Source organism: Apodemus sylvaticus, chromosome 12 (genome assembly GCF_947179515.1).
Source record: "Apodemus sylvaticus chromosome 12, mApoSyl1.1, whole genome shotgun sequence".
Taxonomy (NCBI): Eukaryota; Metazoa; Chordata; class Mammalia; order Rodentia; family Muridae; genus Apodemus; species Apodemus sylvaticus.
Window position 1 is genome coordinate 77,699,308 of NC_067483.1, and position 26,214 is coordinate 77,725,521.

General features: G+C 43.2%; 1 protein-coding gene and 1 long non-coding RNA gene across 6 annotated transcripts in view; one reads left to right on the forward strand and one right to left on the reverse strand.

Moving 5' to 3' along the window:
• Window positions 1-26,214, reverse strand: part of LOC127697198 (carboxyl-terminal PDZ ligand of neuronal nitric oxide synthase protein) — a 294,753-nt gene that overhangs the window by 93,121 nt on the left and 175,418 nt on the right. The gene's annotated exons all lie outside the window — the stretch shown is intronic.
• On the forward strand, window positions 801-13,546 carry LOC127697201 (uncharacterized). Its single transcript, XR_007980423.1, has 3 exons — window positions 801-922; window positions 1,176-1,274; window positions 13,270-13,546. It is a non-coding gene; the product is annotated as an uncharacterized LOC127697201 (long non-coding RNA).

The following is a 26,214-nucleotide window of genomic DNA, read 5'->3' on the forward strand; positions in this document are numbered from 1 at the left end:
TGAGCTTTGTCAGACTGCATTCTCCCACCTGCCTCCTGATGTCCCAAGCACTTTCCACCTGCAGACTTCGAATGAAGCTGCACCTCTGCTGGGAACCCAGGACATGGAAGCCAAATGCTTAAATATTTATCATTAAGCCATTTCTTTACAGGGCAATCACAACTCACGTAGACAGGCATGATTTCACGCTTATTAGCGGGGAAACGAATAGATTTGGAGAGGAGAGGATAATGGAGTGACTGGGGGAAGAGAGAAGGAAGGGGCTCTCAGAAACAAGTCTTCCTTTTCCCCAGACACTGCTGCTCTGAAGTAAGCGCTGCCTGGGTAAGCTGGCTTGGAGGAAGCATCTGTGTTCCTTGGGACAGGAATCCAATGTGCTCAGAAGTTGCCAGAAGCTGAAGAACAAACACAGTTGCTGGTGCCACCAGCTGTGGTTCCAGCCAGCACCAGAGTACAGGCCAACAGGCCCGGCCCTCCACCCACGGTGGCCAGACTGTTTTGATACATTCCCTCCGATGGCCATATTAAACCCCTAGGACCTAACATTTGAGGGAACCAAACAATACAACGTCCTGGACCACTAACTACACCGCACTGGAACGTCCATGGGAAAATGTCTGAGTTCAGAGGCAGACTTGGGATCTTGTATTAGAATAAAGGCCCGAGAACTTAGTGTGCTGTGTCAGTCAGGGGCGGAGGGGTGGGGGGACAGGAGGGTGAGGCTGGCTTGAGGATGCCAAAGGAGTCAAGAGGAAGTCCCCATGAAGTGACAGGAACAAGAACGCTGGCTGGAAGCCACAGCTGTGTCCAGACCCAAAGCCTGGTTCCTAAGTACCTACTGACTCCTAGACCTGCCGCCTAAAACCATGCATCTTGGTCTCAGTCCAGGAAGCAGAGGGAGGACAGGAAGTCCAAGAAGCAGGTCAGCAGCGGGGCAAGTGAAGCAGCTGAGATTGACAGCCACTGAAAGAACAACCGGACACTGGAAAGAGGGGTCACAGAGGGACTTCAGAGACAGGGACAGGGTGAGGGCTACTAGACACTCCATACGGTCGACATTCATAGCAATGTGCTGCTCCCCGACGAATCTGTGGATGATAACACTGAATTTTTTTTTTTTAACAGATGATATTTTTTTCCCGCTTCGAATACCTTGGTCTTTCTCCTTCCTACAGATGTAAGCCACGGGCTGCTGAGGTGTCAAGTGTTCACGGGTGACTTCACCAGGAAGAAGAGAATCAGTTTGCAAAGGCGAATGGTAACTGGCTTGCAGGGTAAGCTCTGGGTTTTGCTTTCTTTCTAGAGCAGCCTGTGGCTTTGCTTGCTGTAAATGACCAAAGGATGCCTCTCAACATCCAACTTTACTCTCTCTGTGTGTGTGTGTGTGTGTTCTCTACTTTAATTTTTATTTGGGGGGGGGTGATACAAGACAGGGTTTCTCTATATAATAGCCCTGGCTGTCCTGGAACTCACTTTGTAGACCAGTCTGGCCTTGAACTCACAAGGATCTCTCACAGAGATCCTTCTGCCTCTGCCTCCTGACTGTCAGGATTAAAGGTGTGCCTTGAGACAGAACCTGGAATTCACTGTTTCAGTGACACTAGCTAGCCACCAAGTCCCAGGGATCTTCCTGGCTCGACCTCCCCAGCCAGTACCTGGAATTACAGATTTGCAGTGACATGTTTTCTGTTTCATTTCCTTTTTATCTGAATGCCTGAGATCTGAACCCAGATCCTTATGCTTGCACAGCTAGCGCTTTACCTACCGAGCACCTCCCAGATCCAAGCACGGAAATTATGCTGATGAACTCTGGCAACGAGTCACTAACCCCACCTATAGTTTCAGTTCCTGAACATAAAGCACATCTCTGTCACAAATGGTGAATGCCTCTGAAGAGATGGCTATAACATAAAGGGTTTTCATGAAAGCAATCTGCACTTATTGAAAGTTTAGTAACATGTATAGTGATATTCAAAGAGCCAAGTGCAGCCACGTTCGTAACACCATCATTCATGATAGTCAAAAGTTGAAAGTAACCTGTGTTGCTGGATGGATGAATGGACACACCAAATGTTATCCATGTAGACAGCAGAATACTATTCAGTCTTCAAGGGAAGGCAGTTGTGCTAAGTGAAATAAGCCAGTTATAGAATCACAAGTATTTTGGGAGTCCACTCTTATGAAATGGCCAGGATAGTCAAGTTTTTAGATACATATGGTAGTGGAGTTGATTCCAGGGACTGAGGTGGGGAAGATGGGGAGATAGTATATTATGAGTTTAGCTACAGAGAGTTTTGTTAATTTGGAAGTTTTTTAGAAACAAACTCACCTCAAGTTCTACACATATTCCAAGTTCACCTCAAGTTCAAAATCCTCCTGCTTCAGCTTTCTGGACATTAGACTTACATTACAAAACACCTGCAACTGCAACTAGATGGTGGCAGAGACTTGTATGACAATATTCTCTGCTGCACAATTTTAAATTTAAAAATGGTTAAGATGGTCATTTTTTTGGTACACATCCTTTACCACAATCCAAAGACAAAAACTTGGGTGTGATAGTGATCTAGCTGAGACACCTGTTACCCCATGGACTGTCAGGGTTGATTTGGGCAATCTGGCTGGCTAGGCAGCCAGGGTATAGAGTAGCTGAGTTCCCCTGCTAAACCTCCAAATACATTCTCAAAGACCCAAAGACTTGAAAGCCTCACAGAGCAAACAGAATTCTGCTCCAAGAGAGTACACTTTAACACTACCTCATGCACTGAAGAATGCACCCAGCATGCAGGACAAACATGTCACCAGCTTCCACCCTTCCACATAATTACACCCATTAATCCCTGCCAAGTATGCCTAGCCCAGGGAGTGGTACTATTTGGGGGGTGTGGCCTTGTTCAAGTAGGTGGGTCACCATGGGCATGGGCTTTAAGACCCTGATCCTAGCTGCTTAGAAGTGAGTCTCCTCATAGCAGCCTTCAGTCAGTTGAACACTCAGCTGTGCCTATACAATACCTGCCTGGATGTTGCCATGCTTCTGCCTTGATGATAATGGACTGAACCTCTGAACCTGTAAGCCAGGACCAATGAAACATTGTCCTTATGAGAGTTGACTTGGCCATGGTGTCTATTCAGAGCAGTAAAACCCCAACTAAGACAATCCCCACGCCTAGAATGTTCTCCCCACTCCATCTGATGGCCAAGTTCTCCTTACTTCAGAAGGAACTGCTCAGGCTTTGAGATGGAACAGATTTTTTTTCCGGGCTGGTACCTCACAAACCCCACAGAGCTGCTCCACCAACTCCAGGATTACAGTTAATGCAAGCCTCTATTCACCACCGGATGTGGGTTGTTTGCTTTCTGATTTCTAGCAAAGGCCATACCTTCCCTGAGAACAAGGAACATGATTTACATACATTTTTATGCAAGAGCACAGCACCAGGCCCCAGCAGGGTAATACACAAAGGTCAAACAAGTGAGCAGACTCAATGAACAATAGTTATTCACATAAGGGCATTTTACAAGGGTAAAGTAAGCTCTCTGGAAGTTAACTGACAGCATGGACAGTAAAGCACACAAGGAGGATTTTTGTAAGTGCCAATCTCGCTGGGCTGTAATGACAACATCTGGAGATTGTGAGAGGAGGATGGTGAGTTAAAGATCAGCCTGAGCTACAGAGGGAGTTCCAGGCTGGCTAGGGATGCACAGTATGACATTGAAGGGTTAACAAATGAAACAAACCCGACCTGATCATCTTTAAACAGTCTCTTACATAGTATGTGGCTGAGTGACAGCCTGTCTATGCCCATTGCATTCTTTTGCAAATGAAAACTTCATACCTGCAGAGACTGGAGAAGCAGAATCGCAAGTTCAAGGCCACCCTGGGGAACACACCAGGTTTAAGAACTTGAGCTTAACAAGGCTCAGTTAGAGCCAGTGAGGAGGGCAATGGGCTACAGATGAACGTTTGTTGTCTAGAGCACCCAGGTTCTCTCAGGTCCAGCTCCTGTACATATGACATGGGAACCTGAGAAACAGAGGCCCGAGAGCCAGGGTCCTGGCACTGTTGTACATCTTGGTGGCCTGTAGGGTTCAGATAAGAAATCTTAGAACCACCAGTGAGACGGAGACCGAAGTAGATCTGCTCTGTGGACAGTCTGTGAGGATTCTTGGGGAAGCTGGAAAGAGGAATTGATTTTTTTTCTCTATCAGTTTCAATTCTAGCACAGCCACAGGCAGTTAAGGAAAACTAATTAGCTATTCTCTAGGCTTAAACTTCGGGCTCAGTCCCTACAAGGCTTGCATTTTGAGAGATTGAGCCGTTATGATGTAATGAGAACTTTTAGCATTCTAATAAAAAGTTACAACTTTTCATTATTTTAAGAGAACAAAACTAGATATAAATAATAATCTCTATAATATTCAAAATCCATAAAAGAGTGTTTAACAGAGAGGTTATAAAAGGGATATTCTTCATTTTCATGGCATTTGGAATTACAGATCAGCTCTGTAAACCAAGGAGATCTAGAGTCAAGTTCTAAACTATACATTGCAAATGAACAGGACCCCCAACAACAAAGAGCAGGAAAGATGTCAGACCTAATCTCAGGGATGCTCATTCAGGCCTGGCAGGGGGGCCAATGTTGCTTTTCTTTTGTTTCTAATGGGAGTGGTGGTAAGACAGCAGGACTCAGTCATGTCTAAAAAACACATTTTTCCCTCTGGAAGTATATCTGACTGAGGTTACATATTGGATGAACATAAGTAAAGTTAATTTCATGTTAGAGCGTCAAGTGATGAAAGCTGTCAGGTGCGAAGAGTTCTCCTGTTTGACTGAACACTGTTGGACTGTTCCTCCAAGCCTGGCTAGCTGACCAGGAAGAGGTAGTGAACTGATCTGATACTCCGCTGTTATCTTCTCAGTTCCCAAGTCAAAAACTATAAAAGAGACTTTTGTCATTTCTAAAGTCCCTGGGCCAGCACCAACCACAACTTCAGCCCCACCATTTGCACAGAACGCATGATTTTGGCTGGATACAAAACTTTCTGATCACCAGGGGTCGTGGTTTACAACTACATTCCCAGTATTTGGTGAGTTGAGAGAGGAGGATCACAAGTTCTAGGCCATCTTGGGTAACACACCAAGTTTATGCTGGCTTGAGCTCCGTAGTAAGACCTAGTCTCAAAAACACAAGGACCAAGAAGCTCAGTGTGGTGGTATACAGCTGTAATTGGGCATTTGGAAAGCAGAGGCAAGAGGATTGCTCCAAGTTGTAGTCTAAAGGCTAGAGCAGTACATCAGTAATAGAACACTGTATGTAAGATGCTGGCTTCAATCCCCAGCACAGGGGATAAAAAGCAAAGTAAAGAAAAAAATGGAATGAAACTAAAAAAAATATAAAACCTGTTGCTATTGGGAACTCCAGTCTAGTCTTCTGGTATCAGGCAAGAGATTTAAACAGCCACTGGTATCCCAAGGGGAACTTGTGTATTCCAGTCACAGGATTCACTGCACTACCATTGCACCATCATTTACACCCAGACATTCTGCAATGACACTTACAGACTTCACTCCAACCAAGACAGGTCCAGGGGACATTTAGATGATCCTTCTCATAGCTACCTCGGACGATCACTTACAATGGTCCAGAAGAGTCCAAAACTACCTTTTGCCCGTGACATCAGCTGCACTTGTGTGACTATATCTGTAAGCAAATCTCTCACTTTTACCACAAGGTTAAGTAACATGCTCCCTGCTGTGATGGTCAGCTTTGCCTCAATCCCATAGTAGGGATCCAGCTGGCCATAGACTGAAATCACTAAGATGTTAAGCCAAAATAACCCATTCCTCCTTTAAAATGTTTCTGTCAGAGGCTTTTAGCATAGTGATGAGAAACTCATATTACTAAGCATTTAAAAAAAAGGGCTGCCTTGGAAGAAAACAATGTATATAGGTCATCCCTATACTACTTTTTATTATATCTATTATTGTAACAGCTAAAACACAAATTCTTAAGGAAGGAGCATTGTGGTTTGCCATCATCCAGTCTCTAAACTGAAGACTGCTAAAATCATGACCCATACGCTGGAAGTAAATCCTGCTAGATAGTAGGTGTCTGGTGCTGTGTGTATGATCGCAGGTGTGCACGCACACACAATCTCATACCTTCTGTATGTCTGTAAGACCTCATTTTAAAAGTTTTTAGAGGAAACCCATGTTTGAAACATTTTTGATTCACAAATGTTGACCAAGGTTTTCTTCATACAGATGAAGAAAGATAGTATCCAAGCTGCGAAAAGACTTCCCTTCAGGTCCCTCTGCAGAAAACCCAAGCCTGGAACTCACATCTCTTGATTCTTAGGTTTGGTGATTTTTTTATGTTGCCTGACATCTGTCTTTTTCACTCGCTCCACATCATTCTTCAAGGAATTAAAATTATTCACTAACATCTCCATTCGTCTAGTGTATGTTTAACAAGATCTTCGATGTATATGAAAACCCTATCTTAAAACAGGAAGCTAAAAGGAAGAGGACCTCATTGGAAATTATGGGGCAGCGACATTTCTAGTCTCCTAGGTGAAAAGCCTGACCTCGTTTCTTTTGCTGCTTGTCTACTGCCTTCAATACTCAGGAATACATGCCAATAACCTGGGGAAAGTACAGAATACTAACAAGGTCAGCAAACCACAGTAAAAGGACCTTCTGAACATAGAAGGCTTCCAGGCAGGAAGCAGTCAAGTTCGTAGCTGTCAGAAAGACTGAGAAGGTGGGGGAGACGTTCGTCCAAACACAGATGTTTTATGGGTAGGAGGCATTTTCACAGCATCAAGAGACCAGAATGATGGAAGAGGACAAATTAAGCAGGCCTCCGGAGGAAAGGCAGCGGCAGCCTGGAGCACAGGCAATTTTGGGAGCTGCAGAGTGGCCGCTCCCTGGAGAGAAGAGAGAGACAGGACATGCTCCAGAATACAGCCATTGCTTTTTTCCCCCAGCTAGGAGCATGTTGATAGGTCATGGGGAACCGATCAGCTATCTCAAATGATTGAGGGCCTGACGGACTGATCTATGAAGCAAGATAAGTAACGGTCTAAAAATATCCCATTGCTTCTGGGCTGCCTTTCCTTCTAGCAACTCCCACAGCCTATTAGAAACAAGGCTAGACATCCCTTCCTCTGTACGGGTTGGCTCCGTGATCCTCTGCAGATACCCTAAAACCACAAAGGCTGAAGTCCCTTATATAAAACAGTGTAACACGTGCACATAATCTTTACTCTGCTTCTTCTATACTTTAGATCATCTTTGGACGTCTTATAGTCCATTATGCAAATGTAAATGCTTTGAAACAGTTGCAGTACTCTTTTGATTTTTGTGTGGAAAAAAAAATTGTGCACGTGTTCAGGACAGATGTTTAGGTTTTCCCCCATGACTGTAGTAGGGAGAGGCCACTGCATTAGCGGCCCTTTCTTCAAGTAAAATCGGAGGTGGAGGCCAAGGACAATCTGAAAACATAACACAGTTACCACCGCTAACCAATTCTATCCTTCTCCTCTGATACTCAGGCCAGGCTTTCCTTTAACTGGTTAATATGACACAATATCTTATCTAATACATTAACTGGTTAATATCACACAATAGGAAGAAGAGTCATCAAACTTGTCTTTCAGATGGTTGTGGGGGAGGGGGACACAACACCATTCATAGGGACAACTCACAGCTACAGGCTCACACAGCAGGAAGAATAAACGTTTCCCAAGAGTTAGAGGAGTCACGATTTAAAAGTTTTCTTCCTCAGGAAAAAAAAAAGCGGTTACGCGACAAATGATGAATCCATCTGTCTCTCGGGTTTGATTTTTCTCCCTCTCTCTATAAAAGGCATGTTTTATCTCAGGGATCTCTCAACATCCACCCCAAACATCCCACATTTACCCTATGAAGTTAAATGGAAAAACTTTCATCAAGTTCTAAGACAAAAGCCACACTGAACCCTAATGTGAATCTCATAACAAGCATTTGTATTGCTTTGTGCAACCTTGACAGGTCCTCAGACCTCTCTGGGTATCATTTTTCTCTTTTACAAGGTGAGTGAATTGGTTTAGACCACATCTGAGAAACGTCCTGGAAAAACACAAACTTCAGAACCCTGATAGGTGGAATGGGCACATGGAGAAATGAAGGTGTTTGGTGACATCAGGTGGATCTCAGAGCAAGAAACAAAGATGTAGGAGGAAAAGGATGTAGACGGAGAAGAAATGTGAGATGTGGCCCTATCCTGAAAGGAGGCAGCATCATGCTTAAGGGTGTTTAGAGAGTGAAAAAATGGACAGGCAGATGTTGAGCCTGATCTTGGCACCAGCACTGAGGACTTAGAAAAAAATGACACTGGAAACAAGAAATCCAGGACAGAGCAGGAACATGCACCAAACATTAAGTTACAGTCTGAGAAGCAGGATGAAGAAAACAGTCTCTAAATCCCATGGCTGGAAAAAGTAGCTATGCCTTCAATGAAGGCAGCACACGAGAGCACAAAGGGCTCTCTGTGCATCTTGTACCAGAGAACCAGGAAAGAAGAGTCAGGGGACAGGCGTCCCTGGGACTCCTTTTAAAGCCCCAAGTCCTTGAAACATTGACTCCCCCTACAACTGAAGGTAAGAAAGAGGTAAGGGAATAGATTGTGCTCACCTCTCAGGATCTTGAGAGATCTAAACATGAGGCTGATACAAAAACTACAAGAGGAAGAATGGAGACGCCAGGGAACACCCAGGGTAGAGAGGCAGAGGGGATGCAGGAAGGATTCTAAGGAGATGCTGGGAAATTACATGGAGAACAATAATAAAATCAGTACTGGGAAAGATGTTAGAAATCATAAGAGCTGTCACTCATTCTGCTCTCAGGGAACAATGGAATCTCTGAAAAGCAGTTTCTTCCATTACAACTGATGTGTACCTCACCACCAAGCATCCACTTATGATAATCTTTAAAGTTGTGTTTCACAACTCTTAAAGTCCTTATGAGTAAGCTCTGCAGTATTGAAGGCATCTGAGGACCCTTAATGTCTAAAAGGTCTCAGTGACATTGATACTCACTCTAAGAACCAGCTTTGAATAGTAAGACTCTAGAGCTGTTGGCTGCAAACATTCTATGATTCCAGGCATTAGAATACATCAGTATTTCAAGTGATATAACATTCAGCATAAGCTATTTCTCAGAAACAGCCAAAAGTCAAATTCTAACACACAAATGATAAAACGCATATAGCGCTGATACATCACAGTAAAGCTGTGAGATTTCACATTACAAGTTTTCAGAGTAAAGGCTTCATCCAAAGCACAAGATTGACCTACTGTCCTTGGGGTCAAAGGGACAAACTTCTCAAGGTATACTAAGCACTGGAACCACGTGGGAAACATAAAATGCTCTCAACCAGATTCACTCCCAAACATTTTGATTGAAATCACTTATACAACACAGCTGAGATGCTGAGGAAGATATGTATCATCCAGGGTAAATTTCACGTGTAGCTAAGTTTGAGGACCAGGAGCTATGGAAGCTAGAGTGGACCACAGAAATGAAGAAGAGGTTGTCTGATCACTCCCTAGTTCTTGTCTCCCCATCCTGGCAGTGGATGCAATGCACCACATACAACCTCCATGCCATCTTCCCCTTCAGCCTCTCACCTACACTGCTCCAAGCTTAGATCAGATTTTACATGCTCCAAATTCCTAGGCTAACCCATGGTCCTGGGTAAAAACATGTCTGGATGTTTAAGGAGGAAAAACATTGTATCCTTTGTTTTCTATGGGAAATAGATTAGTGTACATGTTCCCATAGGTGTGAGCACATAAGAATTGTGTGTATGTGTGTGTATGCACATGTGTGTGCATGCACATGTGTGTGCATGCATGAGTACACTGAATATAATTACTAGCCTGGTTGTCCAACGAGCTCCAGGGACCCACCTAACTTGCATGCTCTGTTGCCTGCAGCTATTCATGTGGATACCGAGTGTTGAGGACCCAAACTGAGATCTTCATTTTTACACAGCAGATACAAGCAAACTATTATCTCCTTAGCTCTAGGACTCAGCATTAACCACAGCAAAGTGACTATTCCAACTCATGCCTGGTACCAGCCACAGCTATAAGAATCAGTAATTTTTTTTTCTAGTGAAATTGTCACTTTATTCATTGAGGGAGGGCCATGTTTTCTCTGTTGTGACTATGTAAGTCTGCCACAGAAACATGTAAGTAACAATAGGCAATCACTGATAAATAAATGAGGCCATGTACTGATAAAACTTTATTTATAAAAAAGGGCAATGTATCAGATTTTACTAATGAGCTATTGTTTGCCTATCTGTGATCCCAGCATTCAGCAAATTGAGGCAGGAAGATTGAGGTCAGACTAGGCAATATAATAAGACTGTGTCTCCAATTTTTAAAATATTTGTTATATAATAAAATGGAAACTGTGTGGTTCATGGATGACAGAGTAACTACAGAAAATTACAAGTGAATTGGTTCACATGTAAACCTTTTAATACAAAGGCTAGAACTATTGATATATATTAGAAAGCATAATATATCTCAAAGACATTCTGCTGCTTGGTAGAAGTCAGTCTCAACAGATCACATTTTGTCTGATTCTGGTTGTCTGACATTCTCCCAAGGACAAAATTACAACGAGAATGGGTCCGTATGGGGCTGGAGTGAAAACTGAGCATTAAGAGCACTGAGTGCTCTGTCAAAGGACCAGGGCTTGGCTCCTACAGCCACACTGTGGCTTACAGCCATCCAAAGTGTAGTTCCAGAGATCCGAGGGTCTCTTCTGATCTCCATGGACATCGGGCACACACATGTTGCACATGAATACTTGCAGACAAAATACTCTGAGAAGCTGGAGAGATGGCTCAGTGGTTAAGAGCACTTATTGCTCTTCCAGGGGTCCTGAGTTCAATTCCCAGCAACCACTTGGTGGCTCACAGCCATCTATAATGGAATCCAATGCTCTTCTGGTGTGTCTGAAGACAGCTACAGTGTACTCATACACATAAGTAATTAAATCTTAAAACAAATTCACAAAATACTCTGAGACATTAAAATATATATATATATAAATCTTTAAATTTGAGATGAAGATGTCCAAAACCAAAAAAACCCCACAAAAACAAAAACAAACAAACAAAAAAAAAAAAACCCCGAACACCAGCAGTTGCTAAGGACTAGGGAAGGAGAAAGATATGACTATCTAGTGACAGTACCAGGGACATTTTAAGGATGGTAGAATGTTCTGTAGTCTGACAGTAGGGGAGGTTATAAGACTCAAAGATTAAAATTTCCAAAACTACAGGCATACAAATCAATTTTACTGTGTTAATTTCAAGAACAACATGAAAATCAGGCTGGGCCACATTAGGATAGGGAGTCCTTCCCAGCCTCTCCCTATTCTTCAGGAAGGTCCCAGACTGCCAATCTTAGCATACACTGAAGAGCACCCTACCTTCCATAGCAGAAATGGCAGTGACAACTCTGGACTTGCTGTCTCCAAGGTCAAGGTAAGGGTCTGTAGAGTCTCCGTATAGAGAACGTCACAGTGCCTGAGGAAGACAGGGCAGGCCCCTGGACACTGGGCTCCCACTAGCACATTTACAGTCAGTCCAGGAAGGAACGGGATCCCTGGGGAAGGGCCATAGCATATTGAGGGTCATCAAGATACTCTGCTACCCAGCTAGAACTACTCATCCACTGTTGGAAGCCATTGAGCCATAATGAAGCTATGCTATTATTTCATGGATTTGCAGTCAGGTCTGGACACGCCTCTGTAGGCCCTGAGGCTCTGTATAAAGAACTCTATCATCTCCATGTACATAAGTAATTGTCCAGTCTAGATTTCCTGTGTAGATACCTCACTCACCTCAGCTCTGTTTCATACCAACACTGGACAGACCGGTTGGTTTCTGAACACCTCTGCCTCCTCACTGAGTGTGTATCAAACAAATGCTCACAGAGGTACGGCTCAGACAAAAGGGCACGCTAAATAATAGATGTGTGTCTTGGCAGACTATGGAAGGAAGGTCCTCAGGGTCGAAGCCGATGAAGTCATGGGGCGATCACAGGTTAGAGAGGAAGGGCACAATCTGGCGTGTCCAGCCTTTCATCACATGGTCTCTCCCATTAGCTGCCTCTGCACATGTTTCTCCTACCTAGAATACCAGGAATCTGTGCTTTATCCAACGGAGTGCAGAAGACATGGGATCTTGAGCTTAAGAGTGCTCTACACTTCAGCCAGCATTCTAGAACACACAACAAAGAATGGCCTTCCTGTTCTCCACACACGAGACAAGGGGAAAGCCAGTTTTCAGGGCACAGGGTTTTGTGTTCCTTCCAGTTCCTATGCTTGTGGCCTAGTTTTAAGGAGGTGGGAAATTTGGAATATAACTGGATTTAGACTAAGTGTGAGGAGAGGGGCATCCTAAGGATAGGTCTGGTGTCCTCATAAGCACTTGATTGAGAAGCTGGGCTTGGTGGCACATTCCCCATTCCTTCACTTGGGAGGCAGAGGCAGAAGGACTGAAAGTTTGAGGCCAACAGTAGTCCCCTTGGTGTCAGTGAAGATGCAGGGAAAGGGAAGGAGAAGGAGGAGGAGGAGTAGGCTAAGAAAAAGCCATGTGAGGAAACTCTTCAAGATGGTGGACACCAGTAAGAGGACCCACACCAGAAGTAACCAAGCTGGCTGCCAGGAGACTTGCTGCCTCCGGGCTATGAGAAATAAATGCTTGCTTTTTGAGCAACTGTACCCATGGTGCTCTGTTATGGACCCCAAGCTGATTAAGACAGAACCGGTGGAGGAAATCGAGAGAGTTATCAGTATGAAAGGCAAGAAAGATGGTTGCTCATGGTAACTGAGGCAGGGCTGTGCTCAAACCCTGAAAACCAGCACAAATGGGGCTGAACTGGTCTCTCCCGTTCAAAGGCTGCTCTTCTCCCTCACTCTGCCACATCAGCACCATAAGTTAGCCGTTGGACCGGATGGTCTTTAATAGCTTCCAGGGCACGATCATTCTATTATCCTATTTAACAGCATCTAGTGCTCACCAGCTTGGCCCTTAGCTTCTCCACGTGAGTTATTCTAGCCACACATAATTGAATCCCTGTATGTAAAAGTAGCCACCTTCCTTTCACTGCACCTTTGGGGATATTCCACAAATCATGTCGGGTGTCAGAAGATGGGGCACCTCCTTCCTATTTTAATCTTTCTAAAATACTACATCTTAGGACCTGACTGAAGATGGTCCACATCACCTACTGCTGAAACAAGAGGATCAAAACTGAGGCTGAATACTACCACCGGATCCAAATCTGCTCTCTTTTTCTCACCAAGCAGTTCCTACAACATGAGTCTTCTATGCTATATCCTGCACATGATAAGAGACCTCAAAGACACCATGGGGCGGAGACCCTGGCACCCATACTAGCTCCCCATCCTACTCTCCAACCAAAGCTGCCACCCTAGCATTTATATGTAGGCATCCCATGTAATATTTTGTTGAACAAACCCTTTGACTTTAAAAATAAAAAGATAAAAGAATCATTGACTTGCTTCAATAATTCCAGCACTCTACTGTATTCTGTCTGTCTTGAGCATACTTAGTTTTTCCCCATGTCTATACCTGCATTTAGCAATTACTACCCCTAAATTCCTACTCAGTCCCTAATCCATCTAAAATATCCTATAGTTCTACTTCAAATAAGACCTCCTTTTGATTATCACAGCCTGAAGGAATAGGCCAGCTTTACAATAATGTATATGTATATGTATATCTTCCTGCTCTTAACAAGGTTTTTTCCTCCTTGCAACCAGCATATAAGCTCTTCGAGAATGGACATATAAATTCTTTGAAGGTAGATGTTGTGTAAGGTCAGTCTCTTGTCCTCTTCAGTGCCTATTCATGGAATTTTCAGCCCAGTACAAGGACTTTCTGAAGGTGTAGGTGGCTGGCTGGGGCTGCTGTGTTAAGAATATGAAGAAGCAAAGGGACAAAGCAAAGAAGCATCACAGAGCCCAGCTGCTCCCAGTGGGGCAGGAAAAGCATACAAAAACTATAAACCCAAGCTTGTTAGCATTATCCATACCTAAAGAAAGGAAGACCCGGGCAGGAGAGTTTGTGGGTGGCCCCTTGGCTAGATGCCATCTAATTTGACAAGGGATAGTCTTCCCAAAGCAACCCTGCTGTTCCCTTCTGTATATTGTCAACCTATCTGGCTATTCTAAAGAACATGGCATGAAATCTCAGCTCTGATGGATCTGTGTATTTGTTCAGTGGTGGCTGCTTAGTGGGCCCCAGACTCCAAGGCCAACCGCCATGTTTTTTCTCTCTACAAACCACAGACTCAGCCCCTGTAGCCTGCTTCTCTTTCCCTAAGAGCTTAATGGCTTTTAGGTAATGGGGCTTCTGAGAGGACCACAGGTAAATGGCTCTCTTTCCTACTTTTTCAGAAAAAAATTGAAAAAAGGAAAAAGAGCTCTTTGAAAATTTCCTCTAATGGGCAACTTGTTCTGTGGCAATCAGTGTACCCTGAGCCCAAATCAAAGATCATCTATGACTAAGTTCCATAATAATATGCCATTTAACAATTTATCAGTGTGGAATAATTATGCCCAAAAGAGAACAGTTCTCCTCTAGGCTAAAAGGAGCTCAGTTTCAACTACTACCCACCCCAGCTTTAAAAAAAAAAGTATAATTAGGAAGAGACACTCAGTTGCAACCAATTACATTTAGATCACAGCTTAAAAATAAGCAGTATTTTTTTTTTAGACTTCAATGTGTTTGTCCACTTCTTAAAATGTTGAAAGTCACTTCTTAGAGGGCCCCTCATTTGACGGCTCCTTCTCTCATACCTACCTCCCCAGTGACTACAGAGAATAACGGCAAAGCCACTTTAAACATGGGGACCTTACGTCCGATCAGGAACGGTGCAGTCAGGACCTGAAGGGGCCACTGACCCTGAGAAACTGCCAACAAAGTGGCTCACAGTTTTCAAAGTCAGTGAGCTTAATAGGCAGAACACCCCCAAACCTATCCTGCTTCTCTGGAAGCAGGCCTCTGGAAGAGGCCTATACTGAGGCCTCTTCTAAGCCAGAAAGAGGGTAGGGTGGCCAACAAGGAAAGCTCTAGCATCCCAGTGTGGAAAAGAAATCCATCTCCGCATGCCTTTAGCCTGAAGGCATCTGGAGTACTCAGTGAGTCCTTTCCATTTAGAAATAGAAATATGTTAACAGAAAACTCTTCCTATGTTCCTTGTTGTTGTTCAAGACAGGGTTTCTCTGTGTAGCCCTGGCTGTCCTGAAACTCACTCTGTAGACCAGGCTGTCCTCGAACTCAGAAATCCACCTGCCTCTGCCTCCCAAGTCCTGGGATTAAAGGCAATGTGCCACACTGCCCAGCCTGTTCCTTCTTTGGATAATCCTCAGTCCTACCCCCTACACATACACCCATCCTCAGTCCTACCCCCTACACACACACCCATCCTCAGTCCTACCCCCTACACACACACCCATCCTCAGTCCTACCCCCTACACACACATACACATCCTCAGTCCTACCCCCTACACACACACCCATCCTCAGTCCTACCCCCTACACACACACCCATCCTCAGTCCTACCCCCTACACACACACCCATCCTCAGTCCTACCCCCTACACACACACACCCATCCTCAGTCCTACCCCCTACACACACACCCATCCTCAGTCCTAACCCCTACACACACACTCATCCTCAGTCTCACCCCCTACACACACACCCATCCTCAGTCCTACCCCCTACACACACATACACACACATCCTCAGTCCCACCCCTACACACACATCCATCCTTAGTCTCACCCCCTACACACACACACCCATCCTTAGTCTCACCCCCTATACACACACCTATCCTCAGTCCTACCCCCTACACACACACCCATCCTCAGTCCCACCCCCTACACATACACACACATCCTCAGTCTCACCCCCTACACACACACCCATCCTCAGTCCTACCCCAATACACACACCCATCCTCAGTCTCACCCCCTACACACACACCCATCCTCAGTCCTACCCCCTACACACACATACCCTCAGTCCTACCCCCTACACACACATACATCCTCAGTCTCACCCCCTACACACACACACATCCTCAGTCCCACCCCCTACACACACAAACATCCTCAGTCTCACCCCCTACACACACACCCATCCTCAGCCCAACCCCTACACACACACACCCATCCTGTCTCACCCCCTACACACACACCTACCCCACCCCAACCCCCCCACATACACACACACACATACACACACACCCTCAGTCCCACCCCCTACACACACACCCTCAGTCCCACCTCCTACACACATACCTTTCCTGTTCTGCTTTGGAATTCAAGCAGTCAGGTCCTGAGCTTCTCAGATGGACTTGAATGGATCCTGGTTTGTATTTCTAGTCTACTCTTAGGCTGATTTCTTCTTTTTTAAAAATGTGGCCATTCTACTGACTTAGTTTTTAGTTTGACTACCAGTGGTTCCCACTTCTGAGCATTCTCTGACTCATTTTTCAGGGTCCTTTTCTTGTTTTAGAATGCAGTGTCCTCTTAATACTAATTTTGTCTCCCCCACAACCACCCATTTCTATGTCTGTGTGTGATTTCTGACGTCTACTTTCTTGACCGCGCGCGCACACACGTGTGTGTGTGTGTGTGTGTGTGTGTGTGTGTGTGTGTGTCTGTGTCTGTGTCTGTGTCTGTGTCTGTATTTCCTTAAGTAATTTACTATATGAAGTCAGAGCACAGATCCAAATGTACAAAGGACAGTAAACAGCAATTAGGAACGCTATGGGGAAGACACTTATTGTCTAGATTTCACTGATACTGAGCTTTGCTGTAAAGTAACCATAAGGCAAACTAGGCTTTTGTTTGTAGAAGCCATCACAGATAAAGATCTGGTTGTCTTTCCTCTGGAACTATTCAGTTACTCCAGGTGTGGGGCAGGGGGACTTTCACTGTCAATATTCTAGAAACACAAGAGAGGTTGAGGATTCACCAGGTTGGTTTGAACACTCGTCCCTAGGGCACCTAGGCCCTGCCTCCTACACTAACAGGAGTGTAGTGTACGCCCTGAGCCTTCCTAGGCACTGCAGCTCTGTCTCCTATGGACGCCTCCATGCCACCAGCCTTCCCAGGCACAGGGCTCCACTTCCTACATTACCCAGCACCTCTGTGCTGTGAGCTTTGCCAGGCTTCCCAGCTTGTTGTAATCAATGCCTCACCCTGAGACCTTGGACTCAAGAGGTTGCCTCTGTCCCAGTGAAGCCATCAGTGTCATCTGCCCCAGTGCTCTGTCTTTAAAACAGTCATGGAAATCTCTTAATTGACCATTTCTCCTCCCATCTTCTTTATCCTACTAAGTATTTCAGTGGTGTTTCAGAGACAGAGAAGAAAATACACACATCCATCAGGTTACCTGATGTTCCCTAACACTGGTGAGCCCCTCCAGGAACACACTTGTATAATTCCCTATGCTAAAATTATGACAAAGGCACCCTCTTCTCACCTCCATCTTTAAGGGGGCTGGTAGTAATACAGGGAGACGAGTCTGACTTTTTCTGGTCAACCAAAATGCTTAGGTGTATGTGTGGGGGGTGGTGGGGAATGGGCAGAAACAGCTGGATTCAAAAACTGGTCCGGAAGTACGTGTGCTGGATTAGATACATAGGAGAGCAGGGATGTGGAAGGGAGAGGTAGGTCTACGGGTTTGCGCAACTACATTTGAGTGGCCCCGGGCACCACATCAGGGAAACCGGAATAGAACCAGGCTCAGGGGGAAGATGAAGATGAAGAGCTTGATTTTAGGTCAGGCCTGGTGTTGCTTGTTTGTGATGGCCATACTTGAGAGAGGCTGATCTCACATCCAAGTCCAGTCAGGGCTACATAGTGAGACACTATCACAAAAGACAAAACAGTTTGATTTTGGCACAACAATTTTGAGATGCCTTTGAGAAATCCAAGGGACGTTACACAGGAAGTTGGTATATAATTAGAGTTTGGAGTCAGAAGAGAGAGCTAAGCCAAAAATACAATTTCTGGAAGTCTGTAGAAAATTGCAAATTATCTGAAATTGGGCAGAGTGATTTTAAAAAAAGAGAAAAATGACAAAAATAATTTATAGTTACCAATAGGCTGATATGAGTCTCTACAAAACAACAGGAAATTGGTATTTTGTAGACCTGCATAGTTGATTACCCATGCTATGGTTTGAATGTATCTTCTAAAAACTCAAGTGTCAGCAACTTAATCCCCAGTCCAGTTGAGGAGGTGGAGCTTAATAGGAAGTGTTTAGGCTAGACTAACAGTCAATGAATTCATGCCATTTTAAAGGGCTGCTGCTTTTCTTGTGCCTTTGCTATATAAGAAACAGCAAGAAGCCCATCATCAGATGCCAGAACCTTGATCTTGAAGTTCCCGGACTCCAGGAATGTAAGAGATAATTTTTTCTTCTTTATCAGTTACCTAGTCTATAGTACTCTGTTTCGACAGCACAACCCATTCTAAGGCAAACAGAAATTTTAGACATTTCAAATGAATGGGAATGATAGCCAAAGAAGGTGAAAATAAGTCACCTCCTCGATCGGCAGGGAAAGTTCAAAAAGAATTAAAGAGACAATCAAAATCCATGCTAGCAGTCTGATGCTGAGACTCCAAGAGAGACAACTGAAAAGTATTCAGACGACAACTGAAAAGTATCCTGCAGGTCTGAAGAGAGTGGAGCGGGGTCAACTTCATTGCCGAGATTTACTGCGGCAGAAAGGGTGCAACTAAAGATGAAAGAGGCAAGGGACGGAACCTGAACATGTAGGCAAAGCTTGAAAAGCCAACATCAAGCTTAGCAGCAGTGCATTTATTTAACAGGCTCAATAAATGGTCTAAATGGTGAAATATAATTTTTATGTTGCATTTAAGGTTACTGGTACCTTTGTACTTTGTACTTAACTGGTACCCAGTAAATATATTGATGTGATAATAATAGCTCTTAAGGAGGAACAAAAGCATTCTAAACCATTTTACATAATTTGTAATTAAAGTGAGCTACACATTCCTAGAGAATCAGATGGCCCATTTTCCCCTCCAAAAAAAAGTAAGTTAATGTAAATATGGTTCTGTGCTCCTCATTCTCTCATTCTGAAAATTGGCAAAACTCTCATCAGAGTGTTATTGCACTATTACCATGATAAAGTTTCTTTCCTCCAAAAAAGAAAAGAAAAAAAAAAGACAACGTAAAAAGAAAATGTCCATAAAAAGAGACAAAAGAGGCACAGGTCTGTGACACAATCCACCAGGGAGATTTACTAGGAGAGCTGTGAGGATAGCTACGAAGGCCTCCAGCATCAGAACGTCTGACAATGGGGCTGATTTCAGGGTTGCTCCTTCTGATAAAATGGAAAATACATTGGGCAAACGTTTAATCCTACTGTATATTTTTTCTTGCTTCTCTTACCCATGAGCAACATTCCAATTTGAAGGACAAAAAGCAAAGAAGACCTTAGGAACCAATGTAGGTGCCACAGTCCCCAAAGGAGAGAAATCAGCACTTCTTACTTTGCTGAGATGCCCTTTCCCATCTAGAACTTTATCAGACAAGGAAACCTCTCTTGACTTCACAAACACTGTGACCACACACACACACACACACACACACACACACTCATCCTGTCAGACACTTATGACCCACTCCCATAAAAGAGTCAGCCATCTTGCTGTGAATTACTTCTAGTCTTCCTTCATAATTTAGCGTTAGCCCACAATATTCTGTATTACAATGGTCAGTTTACTGTCTTTCCCCAGTCCAATCTGGCAACTAGACTATTTCCATCATAAAGCAAGATCTGGGGACATAATGTTTACTTTTTTCCATTCAGGATGCCTACCATATAATTGGTAAGTTTTTGTTGAACAAGTGAGTGGTATGTTTCTAACAAATTTAACCATTCAATCTACCACAGAAAGTCAGAAGAAAGGCAATGTGTCTTATTGCTACTGTAAAATAGCACCATGAAGTTACTGATTTAAAACAATGTAAATGTATTCTCTTTTAATTCTGAAGGCCGGAGTATAAAACAATCTGTATGGGGAGAGCTTCCTTCCGGGAACTCCTAGGGAGAATACATTCATTTTCCTGACTCTGTTCAGCCCCTGGGAGATGACTGTATTCTTTGGCTCCCAATGCCTCCCTTCACCATGAAAGACAGAAGCACAGTTTTCTAGATCTACAACTGTCATTACAGTGCCTTCTATCTCTCTGACCCCATCATTATGCGGGTCTTTCTGATTATCTTGGGCCCACCTGGATAATCAAAGTTACTCTTTTCACAAGATTCTTATTCCCATCTTTCAAGGTCATGTACACAGGACAACAGATAGCATGGCATATTTGCTTTAAGGAAAGTATGGCAGAGAACAAAATATTTCAATCACATGAGTATTAATTTTGAAAGGTAGGACTGTTGCTTAAATGAAAACATTTTATTACTTGGAAATTGTGCTTATATAGAAAGTCTCATTCTCTGAAACCAATCAAATATGATATTCACTCTGTTGATCAAGGGCTTATTTCCATCAAGTATTCTTGATCTTGTGTAATCAAATAGATATTAATCCTCAAAGTAGTCACCTTAAAAAATGCTATAAATTCGAATGAAATAATTGTTGATTAAAACTTGGAGGAAACTGTTAAGATGATTTATATAAACAATTGATAGCAGTCGCATTGCTTTGTACCCATACCCAAGAAAGCCTAAGAACAGGGGCATATAGTTAGTTCTAAAAGAGAGGTGACAAAAGAGAGGTCACAATCACTGCACTTTCCATGAACAATAGCACAGTCCTCAGAAAGCAATGGGTCCTGTTTACTATGACACTGCCTCTGATCAAAGGGTCTCTATTTATATATCATTCATCAATTTTCATTTATATAGAGAGAAATACAAATTCAAATGACTTAAACTAGATGATATCTACTTGTAGTAATACCTACAGAATATCTTTCACAAAGCTCCCATCTGTACTGATTTAATGCCATTTGCCGGGTATTTCTGAATACCATGTCAAACAAACATAAATGTGCTCCCTCCAATTCCTCCCATGGATGCCTAGGATATGACTTCAAGGATTTCAGGTTCCCACCCTGCAGATCTGGGAACCCAGATGATCTACAGGGATGTGGGATGCATTTCTCACACACACATGGCTTCACAAATACACACTAGTCACGAACTGTCCAGAATCATTATACCATCTCTTATGTGTTCATATCTCAAGTTTCTGACAGCAGACCCCTATTTACAACTTCATAGGTAAAGCAGGGTTCTGCCGCTGGCCTTGATATATGGCACCCTTGGTGGTCACTAAAGCCCCATTCATAGCCATGACATCATTGTTTCCATAGAAACAACATCACAGCATTTTCAAAGGAAGAGAAACTAAAAGGGATTCTCAGAGAAGACAAAACCCAAACAATTGAACTGGAATAAGTAAGCTATTAGCTAACATGCTCTTCTGAGGGTCTCTTAGTTTCTTGGGAGAAAAATGGTAGATTTTAAAACAATACAAAAAACTAGAAATTGTAACTACCAAATTTCTTTCTGTAATAAAATATATTATACCTTGGATAAGCCAGATTTATGTTAAAATTTATTCTTCTTAAAGTAAGACTTATAATTCTCTAATCCCCATGAATACTTGAATAGTTTTTAAAACATTAAATGTTTTAATGTCCCTTTTGATTTTATATATGCTGTGAATTTAGTGTAACTGAAAGAATATTTTATTGAGTTTTTAGCAGTTCAACTAAAAGCTAATCTCATATACAGTTAAATCCTATAATAACAGGTAAAACAAAATTGCAATCACAACTATTGAAGGCTAGAACTATGTGTGTGAAGTTTCACGCACAGGTTGGCAAAGTTAAACTATTATGTAAATGTGGAACAAACATTTTCTAAAATAATCACAGTGACAGGCAGAGATCCCTGGCAAAGATAATCAGATAGCAGCCACATCCTAAGATTGTCTATTCAGACATACAAGTGTCTGTTCGTATTGTTAGAAATAGACTGCTGAGCTTAGTGCGGGAATCCAGCTCATCCTTTCAAGTGTTTATAATTAATAGTCTGATTTACAACTCTAGAAGCATCTTAGGAATGCCTTTCTAAACGTGGGATAGTCTTGCAACGGGGTGGAAATATTGCTCAAACCAGTCACCCAAAAGCAATTCAACTCAGAAAAGACAAGACTGCAACTGAGTTGTGGCCACAGGGAAAATGCCAGTCGGGACGATGAAAATCACAACCAGACACCTATCAACCTGTCAGAGATCTCCTTTCTGTGTCTACATCAGCCATGGTGAGGCTGAACCTTCCCACTGATGTTACAGGGGAAGGGTTCTTTATTATGCAGGACTGTCCAGGGAATTTATAGAACTTACCAGCTCAGATTGATCAGAAACAGGAGGATATCATCCCATACCCCATGAATTGGGATCTACCCATAATCCCATTAAGCCTACATACTTAATCCAGTATTTAATTAATACTAATGGTAACTGGAAAGATCCTGTTGATTTAACAATTTCCTCCAAGATTCAAACCTCCGGCAGAAAGCTCCTTAAGCAGAAAAGGTAAAGAACTCAAAATAGTTTTAAGGAAGTTCCTGAAACTTGACCAGACTCACTAGGCCCTGCCCTACCAGAGTAAATGAACGCTGAGCCTCCCTCTCAGAAGATCTGAAGCTGAGCTGCAAAGACTCAGAGGAAAAAGAGCTGCAAAGACTGAGACCAGCCAAGCTGCCGGAAGAACAGGAAGCAGCTGAGCTGCCTGGAGGAGGTTTAGCCCAACTGAGGCACCAGGAAAGGGCACTCTCTAACCTGCGGAGCTGCCTGCAGGCTGTGCAATGCTCCACATTCCCAGCTTTGGGGGCTGTCACCTATCCTGGGCTTGGGGCTTTGGCCATGCAGCTGCTGAGTCATCTCTGACCCTATAAGAACCCCCTCACAAATACTTCTGTAAGTAAGCCAAATAAAACTCTTTGTTTTACCATTCTGGACTTTGGTGATATCTGCACATCGGTCTGTCATAGGATCCCTATCTGGGATAAGTAGATGTGTGTGTCTCGTCTACCCAGGAATGGTTTTGTCATACAAGAAACAGATTCATTTCAATAGTAGACTGCTTTGTAAACACTTTTACCTCCCCAAATATGCACATTTTTATGTATTATTTAGTTATTATTATATTTACACTACATAATTTATATTATATTGATATATTTTATTGATAAATAATTATGATATATTATGTAAAATATGTAAAATGCATGTTGTATATTAAGCATATATGGTATATTTTATATACCATATACAGTATATTGTGTTATACTGTATATTAAATATATATATTTTAAATATTGTTCTATATATTATCTGTTATATATACTATATAATATATATAATATTTATATTATATAGATACTTTTACTGACTGGTTTTATGTGTCAACTTGACACAAGCTGGAGTTACCAGAGAGAAAGGATCTTCAGTTAAGAAAATGTCTCCATGAGATCCAGCTGTAAGGCATTTTCTCAATTAGTGATCAAGTAGGGAGGGCCTAGTCCCTTGTGGGTGGTATCATCCCTAGGCTGGTAGTCTTGGGTTCTGTAAGAAAGCAAGCTGAACAAGTCAGGGGAAGCAAGTCAGTAAGTAACATCCCCCCCCCCCCCCCCCCGCCCCCATGGCCTCTGCACCAGCTCCTGCTTCCTGATCTGCTTGAGTTCCAGGCCTGACTTCCTTTGGCCATCAATAACAATGTGGGAAGTGTTAGCTGAATAAACCCTTTTCTGCCCAACTTGCTTCTTGGTCATGATGTTTGTGCAGGAATAGAAACACTGACTAAAACAATACAATTATTATTTTTTTTTAATTTTCATTTAGATAGCATGGAATGAACATGATGTTCAGAACATCATTCAGTTCCACGACAGGTCAGACAGGAATGGCACCATGACTGACATACATGGCAAGGGCTTGACCATGAGGAGACACAAATACCTGGAGCTTGAAGCTGTGTTATGGGAGGTTAATTCACACAGGATTAGCAGATAGTACTGTGTCATCATGGCAAACAGAAAAGGCACAGGAAGAGAACAAAGATAGTGATGGAGTCCATAGAAGACAAAACGACAGGTAAGAAGAGCGGCTGGAGCTTAGACCCCAGTCCTTTTGGTAGCATGAGACCCGTGCTATAAAACAAAAATACATATAGTTATGAAGACATGGTTCTGTTCGTACAAAGCTCAGAGAGACTCCACTGGGATAAATACTGTGTGATGATGCAGGATGGTGAGCTGTCTGTGATGTCACAGGGTGACGAGCTGTTTGTTAGAAACAGAAGAAGCATCTGAAGGCTGGTGAACACTGGGGAGTGAGGATGCGTGTCGAAAGCTCTGGCCAGCAACCCATGGTTAAAGAAACGCAAGTAGCATTATTCCAGAGGAAACCACGGGGGCAGGGTGGGGGGAGGCTTGCTCAAAATTTAGCCATGGAACAGTCCATGGACAATTTGAAAAAACAAAACAGGGTAATAAATCTGTCATGCCCCATTAAGCATGCTTGTATTTCCTGATAATGGCAGGAAATACTCTCAGAAATTTGGACTAAAAAGAGAAATGGCTAAGGTAACAAAAAAAATAAAATAAAATCTGAAAAGATGAAGATTAAAGTGAGTCCAGCAACCTCAGGCTACACTCATTGTGATCCACGGCAGGAGGACAGCCATCCAGGCCTCAGGACTTGTGTCTCTCAGCTGAGCTGTGTCTCTCCTCCTACCATGTGGGTGCTGGCGATTAAACTCAAGTTGTCAAGCTTGGTGGCAAGCGCTTTAGCTGCTGAGCCTTCAGTTGGCATCTAAAGGAGTTTTTGTTGACTATGAAATCCCAGCACTAGCCTAGCAGCCCATAGGCTGTGTTCGATAAACACTTGATAGGAGACTACACGGGTGACCAAACGAGAGGATGCACTGCAGATGGCCACCACCCCTGCAGGAGCCGCCATCTTTATGTATATGTGCCCGACTTGGGCCTGGCTTTCTATCTCTTCCTGCACTACTTGACATACAGGCAGCATCAGAGAAACCCAGTCTTCCAGTGTCCCCTCAACATGCCAGCCCCTTGGTCTTAGGCAAGCCCCTCTCTAAGATAGCCTTACAACCAGGTGTGAAAGGGGCAAACACCTGTTATGCTCTTCACATTTGAAAGGCAAGAGGATCCTATATCAAGGCCAACCTGGGCTACACAGCAAATTCCAGGCTAGCCTAGACCACACAGAGACCCTGTGTCTAATTAATAACTGAATGGATAACTTAATCCTTAACAAATTAATAACCAATTCTCCAACAAGATTATGTTCTACTTATCTCGCAGTTAAGGGTGACTGGCTGTGTATTAGGTTAAATTTTTACTTACCTTTAGGCTCATCCATATTTCTATAATTTTATTTCCCCTCTGTTAGCCCTTTTACCTGTAATAGGTTTATTCTTAGGAAAGAATAAACAACTGATTTATTCTTAGGAAAAGGCTGAACAAAAGCTAGCTCCATCCAGAAATAATGTGTAGGAAGTAGAAAAGTTCATTAGCACCCAGGCGGCAGAGCTACAAAGATTACTAATGAAAGACCAGCCTAGGCTGCCTGGAGAGGCTGGTTCCAAGATGGAGGGGCAGAGGGCAGAGGCTGTCCCACATGTGGTGGAAGCTTTACAAGTGTATAGTGACTGAAAGATTTCCGTTTGAAGTGATTTCCTAAGGACGTACACATTCCCAAGCAACTCTGGATGTCTGTCAAGGTGACAGAGTCAGGGGCCAATGAGATGGCTCAGTGCGTAAATGAGCTTGCAGGAAAGTCTGATGGTCTGAGTTCAATCTCTGGGACTCACATGTTAGGAGGGTCTTGGTTCCTATAAGAGGTCTTATAATTTCCACATGTGTATATGGTCTGTTACATACACACACACACACACTAAATGCTAAAAAAACAAACTTTTAAAAAGAGAGTAAGGAAAAAAACCCCTATGTCCTTGACATTGCAAGTTTCAGAGTAAACTCATAAGAGACCCTAACAATTCATGACTTTG